Raw genomic sequence first — 19,805 nt, 5'->3', positions numbered from 1 at the left:
TTACAAGCTCACATCTATCGGTGTGGTGCTCATCTGACACCCTTGAAGGGTAAGGCAATTCTAGGGCTCTGAAGTGCACACCTCATCTCCAACACCAATGCCTGGCATACAGGAGGTGCTCAGAAAATGTACGACCAATAAAAGACTGAAGAGGTTGAATTGAACATCAAGTCTCAATTTTCAACATCACCAAACCCTTTACCTCTTTTTACCTCAGCTCACTTTCACCAGGGTCTCAGCCAGTATCATTTCTTCCCCCCTCCCATTTCCTCTGTGTGCATGCTTGTGATGTGCATGTGAGTACACACGTTTGCATAAGTGGGGGGGCACATACGCATGTGTGTGCACATCCATAGGAAGCCGAAGTAGAATGTCAGGTATCATCCTCAATCCCCGGGTCTTTCACTCAAACTCAGAGCTCTCCAATATGTCTAGTCTCACTGGCTAGCTTGCTCCGGGATCTGCTGTCTCCATCTTTCAAGGCTGGAACTCCAGGCAGATCGTTATGTGGGTTCAGCTTTTATACAGGTTCCAGGAATCTAGACTGCAGTCCGTACCTTTGCATGGCAAGCACTCTAACCACTGAGCCATCTTCCCAGTCCCAAATATCACTTTTTAATTTATATTTTATTTATATGTATGTGTGTGACTGCTTATCCCTACATGCACTACATGCATGTAGTACCCTCACACACCAGAAAAGGGCAAGGAATCCTCTAGAACTGAGTTACTGTTAGTTGCGAGCTGCCATATAGGTGCTGGGACTGAAACTTAGTCTTCCACAAACAAGAGCAACAAGTGCTGTAACCACAGAGCCATCCCTCCAGCCCCAAGTTTCATTTCTTTTTTTTTTTTTTTTTGGTTTTTTTCGAGACAGGGTTTCTCTGTGTAGCTTTGTGCCTTTCCTGGAACTCACTTGGTAGTCCAGGCTGGCCTCGAACTCACAGAGATCCGCCTGGCTCTGCCTCCCGAGTGCGGGGATTAAAGGCGTGCGCCACCACCGCCCGGCCCAAGTTTCATTTCTTAACTAGACTCTTGAAAGGGTCTAGCCTTCTGACATTTCAGCGCAGGGTTGGCACCTCTAAATTTCACACTTGAAAACTGCATGATTGAGTTATACCAAAAACAAAACTGAAAAAAAAAAAAAAGCATCTTTTAAGTAAATTTACGATTTTATGTTGAGCCAAATTCATAGCTACCTTGAGGCACACGTGGGGTGTGGGTTCAACTCACCTGAAAGTCTTATTTTTCTAAAGCCATGGGTTTCCCTTTAATCTATTCTGAACACAGGCAGCATAATCTTTTAGAAACATCAACCAGGTCGTTCTTACAACTTTCCAAAATCAGAGATAGAGGTGCAATGCACACACCTGTGGTCCCAGCTCTTCATGAGGCTGAATAGGAGGGTTGCTGAGCACAGGCCTTTGAGGGCAAGCTGTATAACAGAGGACCCACTTCAAAAAAAACCCAAAAACTCAACTACTACTAAAAAAACCCAAAATCTCTTCCAGCCCTGCCTGCCCTCCCTTGCACCCTCAACATGATGGCCACGGTGAACATTTCCCAGGCTCCCCATAGTCCTTACTGCCTGTGACACTCCATTCCCTCCCCCACACTACTTATATGGCTAACTCCCACACCTTTACAGCCCTGCGACCACATCTAAGAAGCTCTGTCTGCTCCCCAAACTGGAGGTCTACGCGTCCACACTGCCCTCCAGTGCAAACGGTCGCCCTCCTGGACCTGCTGTCCTGTCAACCCATCACCTGTCTGCTCTCTGAGCCCATGAGGGAAGGACCACGGCTGTCTCACGATGACGCTCACTGGAAACCAGCACCGGGGACGGGACAAACAGCCAAACTGGGATTCCATGTCACCACAGTGCCATCTTCTCTGTGGCCAAAATTTTCTGATGCTATTGGGGATGGTGGTTTTCTAAAGGTAATTAAAGCTAAGTTTCTAAAATCTTAGATCAATGATATCTAGAACTTAGACCTAGTGGCCCTTTTTAGATTTCGATGAAAAATCAATGGACAAGAAACGAACTTCTTTTTATTCCTAGAAAGCTGCTCTGAGCTCATCCCTGCTGACCTCCACTCCACGTGGCTTATGAACGCTGACAAGAGTATGTACTTAGAACAGACCCACACTGCCTATGTGTGCACTCTGGCTGTGTGCCCTAAACAACCGGCCTCGTTTCTCTGAACCATAGCTCCCTTGTATGTAAGAGAAGGTGGAAGGAGGGAGCAATTTTTTGCATCTTTCAGTATTATTACAGGCATAAACCAAACAACCCACAAAAAGGGCTCAAACGTAATACCCGGCCGGCCCTAAGTGTTCATTTTTGCATCTTTGAACATGACTGAAACAGAAACATTGACTCTAGTTACTTCAACATTTTCATTCTCCTCTGCCCTTAACTTGTAATTCCTCGACTTGAAATACATTTCTTACTTGGTGGATACTGCTAAGAAAAACGCTGGAAAAAAACACTGTCTGAGAGATATTTAAATCCTCTGCAAGCCCATGGGGCGCCTGTTGCCAGTACAGCATGTCCCAGGTACCCGAATTCATGCCACCCAGAGAGCCAACCCACAATGACACTCCCTCTCTCCCTCTTCTTCCCACATCAAACCAGAGGCCCTGCTGGGAAGGGGGATGGTAGAGATCTCTTCAAAGGGCTGATAATTTAATTATTTAAAACCTCTCCCACTTTGCTATAAAAACAGGCTGAAGCACAGCCTAACTGAAAAAGAACTATGTTCATTTAATTTTAAGCAGCTCCAGTTAGGTTTTACATTTCGTTTTCTAAAAGCTCTGATTGTGGGAAGAAAAAAAAACTAATTTATTATCACTTCCCCATCTATTATATCTCCTGCACACACTTAAATAATAGCACTTATATTCCTTTCCTTAAAAAATTTACTTTAACTTTCGCCTACACACACAACTCAGAATTTAAAAGTTAGGAACTCCTCAAACTGAGTCTAAATTAGAACACTTTTATTAACGGAGGAGAAGTCACCAGAATACCACAGCTGTCATCTGTCACAGTATTCTTACAAGTGGACAGGACGCTCAAGGAAAACAGACGCCGACTTAGCACCAGTCTGTGGACCTCAAAACCACAGGTTCAAGCCCAGGCTTCAGCATGAGTGTCAGGCCAGCCGAGGCTATAGTGAGTTCTAGGTCTGCCTAGGCTACAGAGCAAGGCCTACTTTCAAAACAAGAAAAAAACCACATATTTGCACATCTGTGCCAAGAATAGTGGGCATGTTCTGTGCTAAGATGAAGGCACCTGGCTACTGGAGCTGAATGGTCGCCTTTCAGTAACTGGGAAGGACATAAAGTCCATTGACAACCTGACCTTCAGTGGGGCCTTTAGAAGCCTCCTCAGCACACCATTCATCTCCAAGCCCCCCACAGATGCTTTGATACCCCATTACCTTCACAGTGACACACTTGTATACCATCGGCCTACGGATACACAAAGTACTCCCCAGAAGTCTAAACTGGAACTAGTTACCTTCTCAGACACCTCAGCAGGCAGGTGCATTATCAACAGCATCCACCTTGACCCCTGTGACTGCAATTGCAGCAGAGCCTGACAGCAATAAAACCTCAAGTCAATAGAATTTCCACTGGACTTCTTGTTCCCAGTGCTGGGGACCGAACTCTGTGCCCCAGCATGCTAGGCAAGCACCCTACCAATGAGTTATACTCCCAGCCGAGACAATCTAGTATTCTACCTAGTATAGTACTATGTAGCCAAAGCTGCAAGAAGAGCCCAGGAGACTGGGAGTAGTAGCTGCTGTCAAGGAAGATGCGTTTTGTTTTGTTTTGTTTTTCTTCAAGCCGCTATTCTCAGTCACCACATGACCCTTCTTCCCACTGCACAGCATCTAGGCTGTTTGCTATGCTGCTCCTTGGAAACTGAACGAAGACAAGCACTTCCAAATTCTCAGAGCAATTTTGTTTTGCTAAGACTGCTGAAATGCATGGCCGTGCATCTCTTCCCGAACAGGAAGAAGTGATACAGCCTCTACACTATGGGTGCTGAGTTGCATCCTGCCACCAAAGCCTTCATTGCCTCCCAACTTCACAAGCTCCCTGCCATGCCCAGCATCTCAAAGGACTCATCTATCCTGTGAGGCAGTAGCCTCGGTGGAGTTCCCAAGACCCTTTCAGCCAAGATTCAAGGGGAAAATTAGCTTGACAACAAGATGAGGGCACCTGTTTGTCTCTTTGCTCTGTCTCTCTGTCCTGTCTCTTGTGTGTACATTAGATTTACCCAGAGGCTGCAAGACATGACATCACAACAGACTGGTGGCCAATGCTGATGTGTGCAAATCTCCCATTCATCCAGGCCTTAAAAGGATCTACAAAACTATTCAACAATACCATTCCTCATTTAAAATAGATAGATAGATGGATGGATGGATGGATGGATGGATGGATAGATAGATAGATATAGTTTTTGAGACAGGGTCTCAGTACACAAACCTGGCTGGGCTCAAACTCACTATGTAGACCATGCTTGCCTCAAACTCAACAGAGATCTGCTTGTCTGCTTCTGCAGTGATGGGATTAAAGGTATATTCCATCATACCCAGCCATCTTGCTAAATTTTGCTTTATTTTCTTCTAGAGGACATTATCTTTTTCTCACTTGAAAAAAAAACTTACTATGCTCATGTGTAATTTCTAAAAATGTTTATTAATATGATAAATATAGGCAAACATCTCATATCATTGGGAGTTCTTGGAGTTTTTCAACAGTTTTTACACATGTAAAGAATCCCTGGGACCCAAGAATTTGAAAACAATACTAAGTTAAACTCTTTGAGATTTGATCGGACATTGGCTGTGACTCAACCCACAAAGACACTAAAAGATGGGTAAAAACTTGACAAGGACTCTGTCCTAAATACACACACATTCAATACATATTAGGACCCTGTCCTGACAGTCAACAGTCAGCACACATTAGGACATTAGGACCCTGTCCTAACAGTCAACAGTCAGCACACATTAGAACACTCTCCTAATAATCAACAGTCAGCACACATTAGGACACTCTCCTAATAATCAACAGTCAGCACACATTAGGACACTCTCCTAATAATCAACAGTCAGCACATATTAGAACCCTGTCCCGACAGTCAACATTCAACACACATTAAGACCCCGTCCTGTAGGCTGGGCGGTGGTGGCGCACGCCTTTAAACCCAGCACTTGGGAGGCAGAGGCAGGTGGTTCTTTGTGAGTTCGAGGCCAGCCTGGTCTACAGAGCGAGATCCAGGAAAGGCGCAAAGCTACACAGAGAAACCCTGTCTCGAAAAACCAAAAAAAAGAAAAGAAAGAAAAGGACCCTGTCCTGACAGTCAACATTCAACATACATTAGAACACTCTCCTAATAGTCAACAGTCAGCACATATTAGGACCCTGCCCTGACAGTCAACATTCAACACACATTAGGACCCTGTCCTGACAGTCAACAGTCAGCATACATTAGAACACTCTAATAGTCAACAGTCAGCACACATTAGGACCCTGCCCTGACAGTCAACATTCAACACACATTAGGACCCTGTCCTGACAGTCAACATTCAACACACATTAGGACCCTGTCCTAAAGATGCACATTCAAGTTTAGGCAGACAGTAAACAAACATGACCAAAACAGGGTGAAAAGGGTCACTATAAGTACATGTAAAGAATTAAAACCAGCCTAGGGGTATATATCAGTGGGAGAGCACCTGCCTAGTATTCATAAGACTTTGGATTACAACCTCAATAGCACCCCCAAAAAAGAAGAGGAATTTAAACTGGATCATACACTTGGGTGGCAGCTTAATTTTGACTGGTCAGAAAAACCAGATGACACATTTAGACCGAGACCTGAAAGTAAAGAGAGAGGCAATCACGGAGAGAGGAGTGGGGATGAGGCAGAACACTGTGGAAAGAGAAAGTCCTGGTACAAAGGCCCTTAGGGCAGGCAAGAGCTCAGCAGGTTCAAAAACCAGACCTTGGGCCATAAACTCTACAGCTGTAATGGAGGAAAGGGTAAGTGGAGTCAGAGGAGTGGAGCCAGGCCCGAGGACACAAACCAGAGTAAGGCATGTGCTTTGGGGGGGCGGGGGGCAGGTGCATGTGCTCTTCCACTGTCCACACTCCAGCCCCACTCTTGCCTCTACTCAGAGGAATCTTGACAGAGTTACTTAGCTACCACAGCCTCCTCTTCTGTAAGGTACCACATACAAAGCCACGCTGTGGATTAAATGAAAGGAAGAAAATAGCATGTGTGCTTAGCACATAGCAAACAGAACAGGGGAGACATTCCTGCTCTCTCCCATTTCTGTACTTTCTAATCTGCTGTTTGCTTACAGACTTCTTAGTTGAGGATAATCCCTTCCAACCAGCAACTCCAAATGATGAGTTTAGGAAAGGGACACGTTACAAGTTACACATACATAACCATGCCAGCACCAACTCCAGCAGAACATCCTCCGTGCTATTCCTAATAAAACCAAAGGTACCATGCATGGAGGTGGGGTGAGGACGCTCGCCTAGTTCTTACGCAGCACAAAAAACAGAGAGGTCTTGCCAAAGTCCTCTAGTGCCGATTCCAGGTCGCCTCATTTAAAAATAATAACATCAAAAAGATTCGTCTAAAGTTAGACAGGTAAAGAGGGGCTTCTGCATGAAGATGTATTTAGAAGTATCTGGAATATAAGTAGGTCTCTCAGAACTGAGGTCAAGGATCAGTTCAAAAAGACACCATGTCACCGTCAGGTCAAGCAGCCTCCAGTTGGGAGGGGTTAACAATGGGCAGAGTCAGGCAAGCCATGAGGTCTCTCAGAAGGAAGAGAAAGGAACGCCCCAAGAAGGAAGGGTGGCTGGCATGTGATCAATCTCCTGGCCAGAGGCCAAGGAAACTCTGTCCAGAAGAGCAGAAGTCTCCTGCCATGTCCTCACCCGGGTACATATATGGTAATATGGCTGTAAACCCAGGGTAGAGAAAGCCCAACACTTTTATAGTTGGCTCTCCCAAGACAGAGCAAAAGGTTTTCTTTACAACTATGTTTCTGTTCCTGGGCTCTCTCGGGGTTCATCTCTGACCTTCCTTTGGGCAAAGATGCCGGATGAGATTTGTACTGTGAAAATAGGTTGAGCCTCTGAATATTTCTGTGTTGGACACAATGCCATCCCAGCCTCACCACACATCCACACAGGCCGCTCCCTGCTGTCTTGTCCTAGCAGAAACCATCCTTGGAAACACCATATTCCTGTCATCATGTAATTAATTCCGTTATAAAAACCGCTGCTCGGGACATAGGAATCATACTCAAATGCTTTCATTTTCAGCCCGTCCCAAAGGAAATGATCATCTCAGACGATCCAAGGCCCTTTCAGACAATCTCAGAAACAGTTACTATAAATCTGAAGTTCACAGCAACAGTTTGGTTTAAATGACGTCCCTTAGGGCTGGAGTTGCATTTCAGTGGTAGACAGCTTACCTAGCAAGCACAAGTCCCTATCCATCTCCAGCAAGCTGCCCCTCACATATTTCACACACAAATCTACGTAGCCTTCCACACACACCTGCTAAGTTGTCTACCCTAGAGACAGGTACACCTTCTACAAAGACTTATTCCTCAGGAAAGATGCCAGTACTGATATCTGTTCTTATGTCCCCCCAAGACTGCAGTATGAGAAGGCGGCCACAAGCTCGGAACTGGCCAGCTGAAGTTCTGGAGAATTGACGGTTAACAGGATCGAGCCAACAGTCCTCATTTCATATGTGGGAAAAAACCAAGCAGTCAAACTCAACTGTCTGGCGATTTCTTGGAGGTCGCAGAGCCTGTGAGAAGCCAATGGCTGACCACAGGGCTTCGGATACCAAGACCAGCACTTGTGAGAGGTGAGAGAGGGAGCTTATTTTGGTAAGAAGTTCAAGCTGAGCCAATGGGATGGATTAGCAAGTAAAAGTGCGTGCTGCCTCTGCCATGGCTGACAACCTGAGTTAGATCCCCAGGGAGAGAGAAGTGATTGCTCCCAGTGGTCCTTTGACCTCCACACATGCTCCATGGCATGCATGGACACATACACATGTGCACACATGGAGACCTGAAATAAACAAATAAGGGCGATTGAAGCCTTTTTAAAGTGAAAGTCAGCCCCAGCCTCAGAAGAAAGCCCTCTGTCTGCCTAGCCTGAACTAGCAAGTCATGTTAAATCAGTCTCCTCAGAGAGGAGAATTTCACTGGATCTGGAAACCTGCTCTATCACAGGGCTCCTAACCCTGGCATGACTGACATCTGGACTTCTTGATAGAGACATTTTCCTCAGCACCACAGTACAATGTTTTCAACCTTCCGAATGCTGTAATCCATTAATAAAATCCCTCATATTGTGGCGACCCCTCCAACAATAAAAAGTATTTCATTGCTACTTCATAACTATAATTATGCTACTGTTATGAATCATAATATGAATATCAGATATGGGACACTCCCCCAAAGGAGTTGTGATCCACAGGTTGAGAACCACTGCCATAGCACAATGACCATCATCCCAGTCCTCTACATTGGTTATTGAATCCCAAGACCCACAGGTGTGACAAGCAAAAATGTCTCCTGACAAAGCCAAATGACCCATCTAATCGAGACCTATCCCGGCCCTAGGGATAGGTCTGTATTTTTTTTTTCCAATTTGATTACATAATTTGGTGATAATGACCCAAAGCAGGTATTTGGGGTGAGGAAGAACAATCTGTGTGTGCATATATATGTGCAGAGGCCAGCAGTCAACCATAAGTGTTACTCCTGAGGAGCCCTTCACCTTATTGATTTTTTTGTTTTGGTTTAGTTTGGTTTTTTGAGACATGACTTCTCTGTGTAATCCTGGCTGTCCTGGAACTCACTCTGTAGATCAGGCTGGCCTTAAACTCACAGATCCTCCTGTCTCTGCCTCCCAAGTGCTGAGATTAAAGGTGTGCGCCACCACTGCCTAGCTTGTTTTTTTGTTTTTGAGAGAAGCTCTCACTTTGACCTGGGGTTCACTGATTAAGACTGGCCAGTGAGTTGCAGGGATCTATCTGTCTCCCACTTCCTAGCATTGGGATTACAAGCGTGGACCTGGCTTTTTATGTGGCTCTGGGGATTGAACTCAGGTCCTCCTGCTTGCAGAGCAAGTACTTAACTGACTGAGCTATCTCCCAGCACCCCCAGCCCCCAGCAGGTGTTTTTATACCTAATCTACAGAAGAGGAAACAGACACACAGATGTTCCATGTTTTGTTGCTATCTGAGAAGCAGTGAACAGGAGGGCGGTGAGGAGCCCCCATCCTGTGGGACGGCAGGGTGCAACAGTACAAAGCAAGCTTGTTTCACTACCCTGTTCTCAGTTCCACTCTCGGATCATCACTATCAATTCCCCAAGCTGTGTGTCCTCTAGAGAGCTGTAGTGAGCAACAGCTCAAAACCCTACCAAAAGAGCAGCTTAATACATTTCGACATACTCTCCACATCTCTCTGCACACCAAAAGGGTTTTCCAAAGGAATAAGGCACTTCAGAAAAGATTTAATCAGCAGAGAGGTACAATGCATTAGTTTCTTCTGAGAAAGAGCCTGGAACCTTCACAGACAACATGGGTATGGGTTACTTCACTCAACAAATATGTTGTGAGCTCTTCCAATGTGCTAGGTACTCTGGAGGGTTCAGCAAACAAAAACCTCCATGAAAACAGAGATCAAGAGACAGAGAGTTTCAAATGACAGAAGCCTCAAGTAAAAGGAAAAGCTGCACAGGGGAGGAAGAATTCGGGCAAGATCCTAGTGAATAAGAGGACTTGACAATATGGAGAGGGTGGTGAAGTGCACAGCAGGAAGAATACACACATACATACATACATACACACACACACACACACACACACACACACACGCGCACGCGCACACGCACACGCGCACACGCACACGGCAAATAAATGAACATCCCTAAGTCTTTTCCTATTCGGAAATAAATATGGAATGCTTTTAAGCTGTCTTTACAAAACAGCAATCACTCCCCAGATTAAAGCCCCATCCCCCGATGCAAATGAACCAGGATACTTGGAGGCTGGTGCTCTTTTCCTTCGGTCAGGTTTTTCTGAGTATACCCGGTAGTGCAGATGTTCTGTGATGAGAGAAGTCCTCAAACATCAGTTCCCCCAGTGTCGACGGACAGCAGGTTAAAATGCAGCTGCACTCGTTTCTTCACGTGACTACATGACCCCAGGGCTCACAGGTAGCCTGTGGTCTCTTCCTATGTCTAGGTTCAAAGCCATAAAAGCATGCTCATGTAAACACAGAGCTCTCTTTTTGTCAAAATTCTGCCTGGTGAGCTAGCCTATCTTTCCATTTACCTGAAAAGGAGAAGACTGCCAGGGGCACGTACAAAGGTGAGCTTCAACAGGTGAGAACTAGCCATGAAACACAGGAACCAAAAAAGGCTACTGCTAACAGGACTGGGCAGACTTTCTCAAGCATGCAAGGGTACACATCACCTGAGGGTCTTCCTAAACGTCAGCTGATGCAGGTGGGACCTGAGAGTATATGTAACAAGTTCCCAGGTGACACCAAATGCCGACCCATGGGCTACATGGACAGAAATACGTTAACAGTGTTTCTTAGACTTTTGACCTAATCCAACAGCAAGAGAAATACCGAACTTAACAACACAACGTGTTCTCTTGCATGTCCCCTCTTTCTGTGTGTGTATGGTGGGGTTAGTTGTTGCAAAGAACACACAAGTTAATTTTGTCGTTGTTGTTTTGGCACTGGGCTGCTTCACACACAACAAGCACATACTCTGCCTCTGAGCTATTCCCACAGCCCAGTTTCAGCACAGATGAAGCCAGGATAATCCAAAATTCAAAATGCTCAAAATTCCCTAACTTCTTGAATGCTGACATGACACCACAAAGAAAATTCCACACCATAAAACTACGTCCATGCACAAAACCCCTGACTGAGATTATCTTCAGACTATGTGTACAACATGAATATAATGCAAGAGGGCTTCAGTGTGCAGACTCAGGATCCATTCCAAGATGCCTCCCGTCTACATCACTGCAGAACACTTGGAGGATTTCTATTCATCTTACTTCACAGCAAAAGTTGAGCAAGGTGCACAAATTTGACTTCCCTATCTCTAGATGGTTTGCCACTAAGGGGTGTGAACAGCATTGTTGCTTATCCAGGAATACACTGAGAGACCAAAAAGAAAAAAAAAATGTTTAAGTTTGGATGACTTTCAGACTCCTTTGAGATCAAAGATGTATCAAAACGGAAATGTCACTAAGAAACATTCAGGTAAGTCAGGCATAGTGGCACAAGTCTTTAATCCCAGCTCTTGGGAAGCAGAGGCAGGAGCATCTCTGTGAGTTCGAGGCCAGGCTGGTCCATACAGTGAGTTCTAGGACAGCCATAGCTACACAGTGAGACCCTGTCTCAAAAACAGAGAGAGAGAGAGAATCAGGTGCTAAGTTCTCATCATTTTCATTTCTGTTTTATCACCTACAAGATGAGGGTAAGAATGCTCATGTGGTCCTAAGCACATTTCCCTCTCAAAAGAACAAGGGCTTCCTGATGAAAAGGGTGATTCGTGGTGTGGGACAAGAAATACAAAAGATAAGCTCGGAACATCTTGTCACACAGAAAGAAACTATGCGAACTTTCAAGGTTTTGTCAAAAGTCTCAGGAACCAACTTGAACTCCCTCACGGACATCAATAACTACAAGGCTAGGGGTAGTGGCACACATCTATATATAATCCCTACACTCAGGAGGCTGAGGCAGGAGGATCACCAAGGTGAGGCCCACCAGGGCTACACAGTAACCCTGTCTCAAAATTACAAGAACAAAACCGGGGGGGGGGGGGGGTAGGGGGGAGAGATAAAGAAAAGTAACTATATGAAGAAAAGCATACAAAGTATGCTTAAATCTGTGAATTCACGATGGTACTTTTAAAGAATACCTGCCATATGCAGAGATACCCAACAGCGGCACTAGAGATATTTTGAAATCAAAAACATTGTACCCCTGAAGGGCACAAAATAGATTTGGCAAAAATAAATAAATAAAAATAAAAAAGAATCTGACTTGGTCTGAGCCTCTCTATCTACCTCCCAAAATATGATATATTGTAGGTTGCTGAGTTACAGTCACAGCTTCTATGCGATGAATGCCAACAGCACTCCGTCCCCCAGCACCTGCACAGGAGAGCACCCAGTGCTGCGGACTTGGAAGTATTTCATTATGTACCTACATAAGGAATTCACATCCTAAGACTTCACACTAAAATATAGATGCACTAGTGTGTCTAGGATGAGCTTCAAAATAATCAAAGACTGAAGCGGGGAGCATGTGAGGATGCAGGTGGAACAAGATTAGCACTGAGTTAACCATGGCTTCGTGCAGAGTGTGATGAACAAAGTAGGCTCCATGTATTAAGAAACTACTGTTGGGGCTGGAGAGATGACTCAGTGGCTAAGAGCACTTGCTGCTTTCATAAAAGACCCAAGTTCGGTTCCCAGCACCTACACTTTGCAGCAGCTCACAACTGCTCGTAACTCCAGTTCCATTAACTTCGGTGCCCTTTTCTGGCCTTTGCAGGAACCACAACACAGACAACTGGCTTATGTCTGAAATCGTCTATGGTAGAAGTTTTCCTTACAAGCAAACAGGGCTAAGAAGATAGCTCAAAACAAAACAAAAACAAACAGGAAAAAAAAAAAAAAAAAAAAAAAGACCAGTTGCTTTGCAAGCTTGATGACTTAGTTCAATCTCTAGAATGCACATATTAAAAACCAAACCAAACCAGGAGAGTACCTACTTCACAGGGTTAGGTTAGTCTAACAAATGACAAACGCTACACTCACATGTGATTACTAGGCTCTTCTTTTCTGATAGGATACTTTACAAGTGAACAGTGCTTCAACTGTCATTTCACTTTCTTCAAAGGACAAAACACACCAGCTGAGAACATCTGGGTTGTGCAATAAGTGACGAACTCTGAAGATGTACTATTTCTGTACTCTACTCATTCCATACATATTACTTCAATGAAATCCCATCGAGGGCTAGAGAGATGACTCAACAGTTAAGAGCACTTGCTCCTTTTCCGGAGGACTGAGGTTTGGTTCCCAGCACCTACAGGGTGACACACAGCCATCTGGAACTCCAGTTCAGGGGATCCAGTGCCTGTTCTGGACTCCAAGGTTACCAGGCAGGCAGGCAGTGCACTTAAATACAGGAAAGACACTCACACACATAAAATTAAAACAATTTTTTTTTAATGAAATAAAATCCCATCAAAGAGACAGACCTATGGAAAAAGGAAAACACAGGTATCTATCTCCTTGCTAGCAAGAGACTCAATGGAAGGGGTGTAACTGTGAGTCTATAAATACACAGCTAATTTTACACTTGGTGAATTCCTGGGCTCTGACTCTGGGATGGCTGAGACAGGTTTATTGTTCTGCTGTGTGGCTTGCCCATTGCTTCTTAGGTTTGACAATGAACATATATGCTGTGGATATCGTTCTGTATAAATAAAACACTGATTGGCCAGTGGCCAGGCAGGAAGTATAGGCAGGACAAGGAGAAAGGAGAATTCTGGGAAGTGGAAGGCAGAGTGAGAGAGACACTGCCAGCCGCCGCCATGACTAGCAGCATGTGAAGATGCTGGTAAGCCACGAGCCATGTGGCGAGGTACAGATTTATAGAAATGGATTAATTTAAGCTGTAAGTACAGTTAGCAAGAAGCCTGGTACAGCCATACAGTTTGTAAGCAATATAAGTCTCTGTGTTTACTTGGTTGGGTCTGAGCAGCTGTGGGACTGGTGGGTGAGAGACATTTGTCCTGATTGTGGGCCAGGCAGGAAAACTCTAGCTACACATATATTCTCTGCAGTAATACAATTAGGGATTGTGATGCCCCTGTGAAGGCATGCATCTCTTTGGAGTTTTCAAGGAGATCTCTAATATGGAGCTTCTCATGCCCCAAAGATGATGAAAACAGTGCTCTGTGTCAGGTCATCCCCCTAAGTGAAATCTGATGGACAGCAGGGTGGTGACAGGGCAGAAGGCTGGTGGAACCCCAGGACCACCAGATGGTTCTCAGAATTTGCTGAGCAAAGCAAAGGTGAGTTCGACTCTTCAGCAAAAGAGACTCCTTTCCTACTTAAGCGAACTTCAATGCCAGGAAAGGTCACATGACAAACCAGTCTGGAAATCTAGGTTTCCCTCATGCCCCCTGTATCAAGTTTCCACCTGGTATGTGGTCTTGCCAGCCCGGCCAGTCTCTTTAGAAAGCAGAGTCAAGTTCAGCAATGCTGAAAACCACACTGAGGACCCTGTCAGGGTTCAGAAATCCTCAGAACTGCTGATGTGCAAAAGCTAGCCTCCTCCATTGGACCTTGACTACCCTCCCGCCTTAAGCCCTACCCCTGCTCCCTACCTGCAGCCGCTCCAGCCTCCTTGCCCTGCCTCCAACATGGCCCACCTCCTTCTACCTCAGGGCCTTCACACTTTCTACTCTGGACTTCAGGAATATCAACATGGGTATGTGGCTAGCTTCCACCAGAGCTCTGCTCAAATGGCACACAATAAAGAGCCCTGCCTTAACTCCCAACCCCAACACACCCTTCGCACCCCTCAAACTTCTGTTTTATTTATTTGGATAATACATAACTAAAATTTACCAGTATTGCCCATTACCAGAACTTTTTAATTTTAACAAACAAAAAGTCTGTGTTCATGAATCCAACTTCCCCTTCCTTTAGTCCCTGAGATGTTGCCAGTCTACATACATTCTGGCCCTAGAAATCTGACTACTCACACGGGACTGCCTACTGTGAGAATCATACAATGTGTATCTGGTGATGGCTGGCTTCTTTCGGTTAGCATAATGTTTTCATGGTTGAAATACACTGTGAAAAGTTTCTTCCTTTTCTGGGCTGAATAATAGTTCACTGAACGCATAAACAGCACTTTGTTTTTCATTCATACATTAACAGACACTCTGGGGTTTTGTTTCAGCCTCTTGGCTAACATCAGTGAGGTGATTTTCAACACAAAACAAACTGCATAAGTCCGTGCTTTGAATTCTTTAGATACCGAAAACTGGAAATGTCAAATCATATGATAAGTCTGTTTCACATTTTCAGGAGCTACCTCTTGCATTCCCACTGAGGATACACAAGGGTTCCAATGTCTCTGAATCTTGCCCACACTTGTTCTTTGTTCATCCTCTCTTGCCTGATTTCTCCTCACAGCACTTAGCACCTGCCATACTATAATACTTACTTGTTTGGTCACATTGACTGCTTCCCACCAGCTAGGACTTAAACCTCTGAGGAAAAGATGTGATTGCTTATCGGTATACCCCAAGCACCTAGAACACAGTTGGTACATAGGAGGTACTCAAGAAATCTGTTGACTATGCAACATAAAGCACTTGAATCCTAACAATTTTAACAGGGGTGAAAGTCTGTCAGGTACATGCAGCACACCAACTGCTTCCAACTATGATCAGTCTAGGGAGAATCTCATGGTTAACAGGTGATGGCTTCAGGAGTCTGTTCAGCTCATTCCTCATTAGCAATCATCTCAGAACCACAGACACTATGACAACTAGAAAAAGTCATGAAAGTAATGTCATTCATACCATTGACTTCAAGCCTGATGGAATTCATCAAACTTCAACAGCAAAAAAATGAGCTAGTACAACTGCCTGCAATTCTAGTTATCAGCAATCTGCAAATCCAATGCATTTTATTTTAAAAGATCAAACCAACAGCAGGCAAGACAGGACACTGTCCTTGTGTAGATTCCTTAATTAGAAGTATCCAAGGACAGCTTGACCTAGAAACCTAACTCCAGGCCTGCTTTTATTTTGGTGAATTTTTTTTTATGTTGTTCATATTTGGTATCTGTTGTTTCATTTGGTATGATTTTAAAGAGCTGCTTGTATTTAAAAAAAAAAAAAAGACAGAAATTCCATGAGATCATTATTAGCTAAAAAGCCATGTGGCTTGTTCTCCAGTCAGTTCCTCGCACACCACTGAATTAGTCCCAGAGTGTCCCACTGTTTGCAGCTGAAAACACTTTGAGGGCAAAGTCAAAATATCTTTCTTGTGGCGTTAACCTATTTTTCTTCTAAGCAACCACTGCACCTCACATCCTTCAAGGAACGCTGGCAAAAGGAACCACCTTGTTTGACTGGATGGTGACACCCCAGTGACTTTCATGCAGAGACCCGAGTGATTCATTGGGAACATAGAGAACTTTCCCTGCTTGAGTTAGAAGGAAATCTTGATGGGATTTTCTGTTCCGATTTGACTGAGTCAAAGAGCAGATTGTATTTTCGATGCACACGCTCACAAGAACACATCAACACAACTGACAGACATGAAGAAGAAATAGTTTCAAAAAAAAAAGAAAGAAAGAAAGAAAGAAAGAGAAATTAAATGAAGAAGAAAAACATTGCTACCAGGCAAAATCAGAGGCCACAGGACAAGCTACCAACATTCCACATATCGAACTGAAGCAGTTTAAGCTCTCCAATTATTCCGGCAGAGACACACCTGACTCTTTCAACCTGCTCGGATGCCTTGATGTGAAAGATCAAGATATACTTCAAATATGAGAAAGACCTAGTGCTCCGTGTGGACACTGGGTTTCGTTTGGTTTTCCTTTACCGTCCTGACTCAAGCTTTCAGCATAAAGCTTTCCAAAATGAATTCAGTCCGACATTGGATCCTTCTACAAATATCTACATTCTTTCATCCCTGCCAGCGGTTATTATCAGTTCCTTCACACATCAAGGGAAGTGTAGTTAGTGCATCATCGGTGGAATGTAAGTAAGAATTATTGCATTAAGAGCAGTGTGTTGCCGGGCGGTGGTGGCGCACGCCTTTAATCCCAGCACTCGGGAGGCAGAGCCAGGCGGATCTCTGTGAGTTCGAGGCCAGCCTGGGCTACCAAGTGAGTTCCAGGAAAGGCGCAAAGCTACACAGAGAAACCCTGTCTCGAAAAAACAAAAAAAACAAAACAAAACAAAACAAAAAAGAGCAGTGTGTTTACTATATCTCCTAGCTTCTCTCTCCCCAGCACTCTGCAAACTTAAGCACACTCGGTACACATTATTGCCTGGGCTGTATCTCAGTTTCTTTACCCATACCTCAGGTCTTCTGTGACACACAGCTCAGCCCCTGGCTTACTACAACTTAATGGGGCAGTCTCATTATTTTTAGGCATCAGAACACTCTGTGGACCAGTTGCCCCTTGTCTGCAACATACTCCAAAGAGAGGACTGACCCCGATCTTTGGTCAACATCAGTCCATAGAAGAACTAACCTTCCCATCCAAAAGTTTTCCACTCCACCAGCACTCCTGAGGATCTTATCAACAGGAAACAAAAGCATTATACTACCATAATGAAGTATCTGGCTTTTAGTCCCTAATTAGAAAAGCCCAAAGATTGTAGCCCAGGGAACAGCTAAATATTTAGGACATTAAAGAAGTTACCAAGAACTAGCTGCCCACAGCTCCCCCACCCCTATTAACCTGTTGTTTTACTCAGTTGGCAAACATCTCTCAAGGAAAAACTTGAGGGACAAACCATAGTGGCTGTCTGTGCACCTACAGAGGCTCTACTTTCTAGAAATGAAGTGTGGCCATTTTAGAGGGTAAAATAAATAAATAAATAAAAATAGGAGCCACTATATTGACCGAGAAATGCTGCCTTCAGCTCCTCTTCCAAAAACAGGGATCAAAACAAGAGAAGCGCTCTGGGTCCCTTGACATTCAGATGGCTCCAGTCAAATCCTGGAAGCTACTGTGTTATTCTTTAAGCTCTAACTTCCCTTTATGAAGTTCTCATTCTTTCACTTTGCCACTTTCATTTCTTGCAGTCCAGCCCACTGATTACGTACATGTGCGTCCACAACAGTGACAGTGTGTGAAAGGGAGGAGTATTTCACTTTTGCTTAAAGACTTTGGCAGATGAAAAGTTCTACATCGCTTAGAATTTAAATAATGAGCATGCCTCTCTGGCCATAGTCCCGTTTTACTGAATTTTGTTGTTTGGTCCCCGCACCCCACCCCATCCCCCATAAACATCAGGCTGTTTCAATTCTGAGCCACCTTCAAAAGTAGCTGTCACTGGATCTTTACTCACCAAAGACCATGACCAATTTTGACCACAGTTCCTTCCTCTTCCCTACTCTACCTCTATGGCTGCTCCAAGAGGACTTGCAAAAAGGTTTAGGACAAATCCCCTATTGACTACAGCACTCGGCTTCCACACTCACCTGACCCAGGTCAGGCACTCTGCAGCCAAAGAACGCCAAGTCAAGAATGCGAATCGTGCTCCCTTGTAGTCAGCTCCTAAATATTTACAAAGAAAGAAGACTGAGTAGGGGACCCCACGAGGGTCTATCAGAAATGTTCCCAAATCCAAGTTTCGACTTTTTTGCCTCCGTTTCCTGCAGATCCCACTCCCCACCTCCCAATTTAGCAGCCAAGTTGGCGGGATCTCTTGCCCCCCCAGATAACAGCAAACACAGCTTGGTTGTTATTTCCCTTACATAGCTGACCAGAAAGACCAAGCGGCACGCAGAAACTCCGAACACGCCGGAGGTGGAACTAAGGGAAGTGTGTTGAGGCGATCCCAAAGCACTTGTTTCCCCGCGTGGAGGCCAAGTATGCGAAACCCGCACCCTCATTGGGCACAAGCTAGATCCACACTTCTTCTCTCACCACTCCCCTCTTCCCCCGGTTTTCTTCCGTTTTTTTTTAACCCTCCCCACGGGGGCCCCCACGCATGCATTATTCTACCAGCCATGCGGCGCAACAGGACTAGCTACATTTTTAGAAAGATTATTTCCTTTAGCAAACTCATATGACACCCCCTCAACTGCCCCCCCCGGGGGGAAAAAAAGTATTTCCTGCAGCCACTCCAACAGTTTCCAACTTGGGGGAATGCCATTTCAGTACGGGGAAAGGGGTTGAAGCCGGTCACTAAGAGTCGAGGACATTTGGGGTGTTGCTTAGACCTAAAAAAAAAAAAATCAGACCTCCTCCCGAAGTTGCTCACAGGGAAAGAAGCCCCAAAATACTCGCCAAGTGCATGCAAAGCCACCAAGAACTCCCAGAGATCAGGGCAAAAACTTCTGCGCACGGGAGCCAGTGCCAACTCCCCGCGCCCTCTGCCCGGCCCCAGCAGCTACCTTGGTGACCGGGGAGCCACGCCGGTTTAGGGGAGCAGGACCAGGAGAGGGGTTAGCAGCCGCTGGGCAATCCCATGTCCGCGAAGAGGGAGTTCGTTCCGTTAGGATGGGAGAGAAACACCCACACCTCCTTTCGGCGTGCGCTTTCTTTCTCTCCACCCCCTGCCTCCTCCTCCTCCTCCACCACCACCTCCTCCTCTCCTCCCACCCCAGCAGGCTTGAGGAAACGCTTCAGCAGAACATCCACATGGTTACTGCACTTTGAAGCGGCGCCTGGCTGCTTATATAGGCCGGGAAGCTCCCTGGGCAATGTAGTCCGAGTCCCAGGTCGTGCCAGCGCCTGGGGCTGCGGGGAAGGACTACAAGTCCCAGAATCCCCTGGGCTCTGGGGCTGGGTTCTAAATAGACTCGCGCGCGGAGACGGGGGAGGGGCGTCCAGAGGGACCTCCCGGGCTGCGAACCTGAGTCTTCAAATCCTACTTGCCTGGTTAGGAAAACGCGACCCACCGTCTTCCCTAGGGGCATCC

The 19,805-nt window shown here is 45.3% G+C and overlaps 1 protein-coding gene across 12 annotated transcripts in view; it reads right to left on the bottom strand.

Annotated features, from left to right (window-relative positions):
• The window catches only part of Itpr1 (inositol 1,4,5-trisphosphate receptor type 1), a 341,014-nt gene extending 321,560 nt beyond the window's left edge, over positions 1-19,454 (bottom strand). For all 12 annotated transcript variants that reach the window (XM_059258296.1, XM_059258297.1, XM_059258299.1 and 9 more), the window contains exons 1-2: positions 19,279-19,454; positions 18,361-18,436 (exon numbers count right to left, since the gene is read on the bottom strand). The gene's annotated coding sequence lies outside the window, so the exon portion shown is untranslated. The remainder of the gene's footprint in view (positions 1-18,360; positions 18,437-19,278) is intronic.
• Between the last annotated feature and the right edge of the window lie 351 nt (positions 19,455-19,805).

This window comes from Peromyscus eremicus, chromosome 3 (genome assembly GCF_949786415.1).
Source record: "Peromyscus eremicus chromosome 3, PerEre_H2_v1, whole genome shotgun sequence".
Lineage (NCBI taxonomy): Eukaryota > Metazoa > Chordata > Mammalia > Rodentia > Cricetidae > Peromyscus > Peromyscus eremicus.
This window is presented reverse-complemented; position numbering and strand designations above follow the sequence as displayed.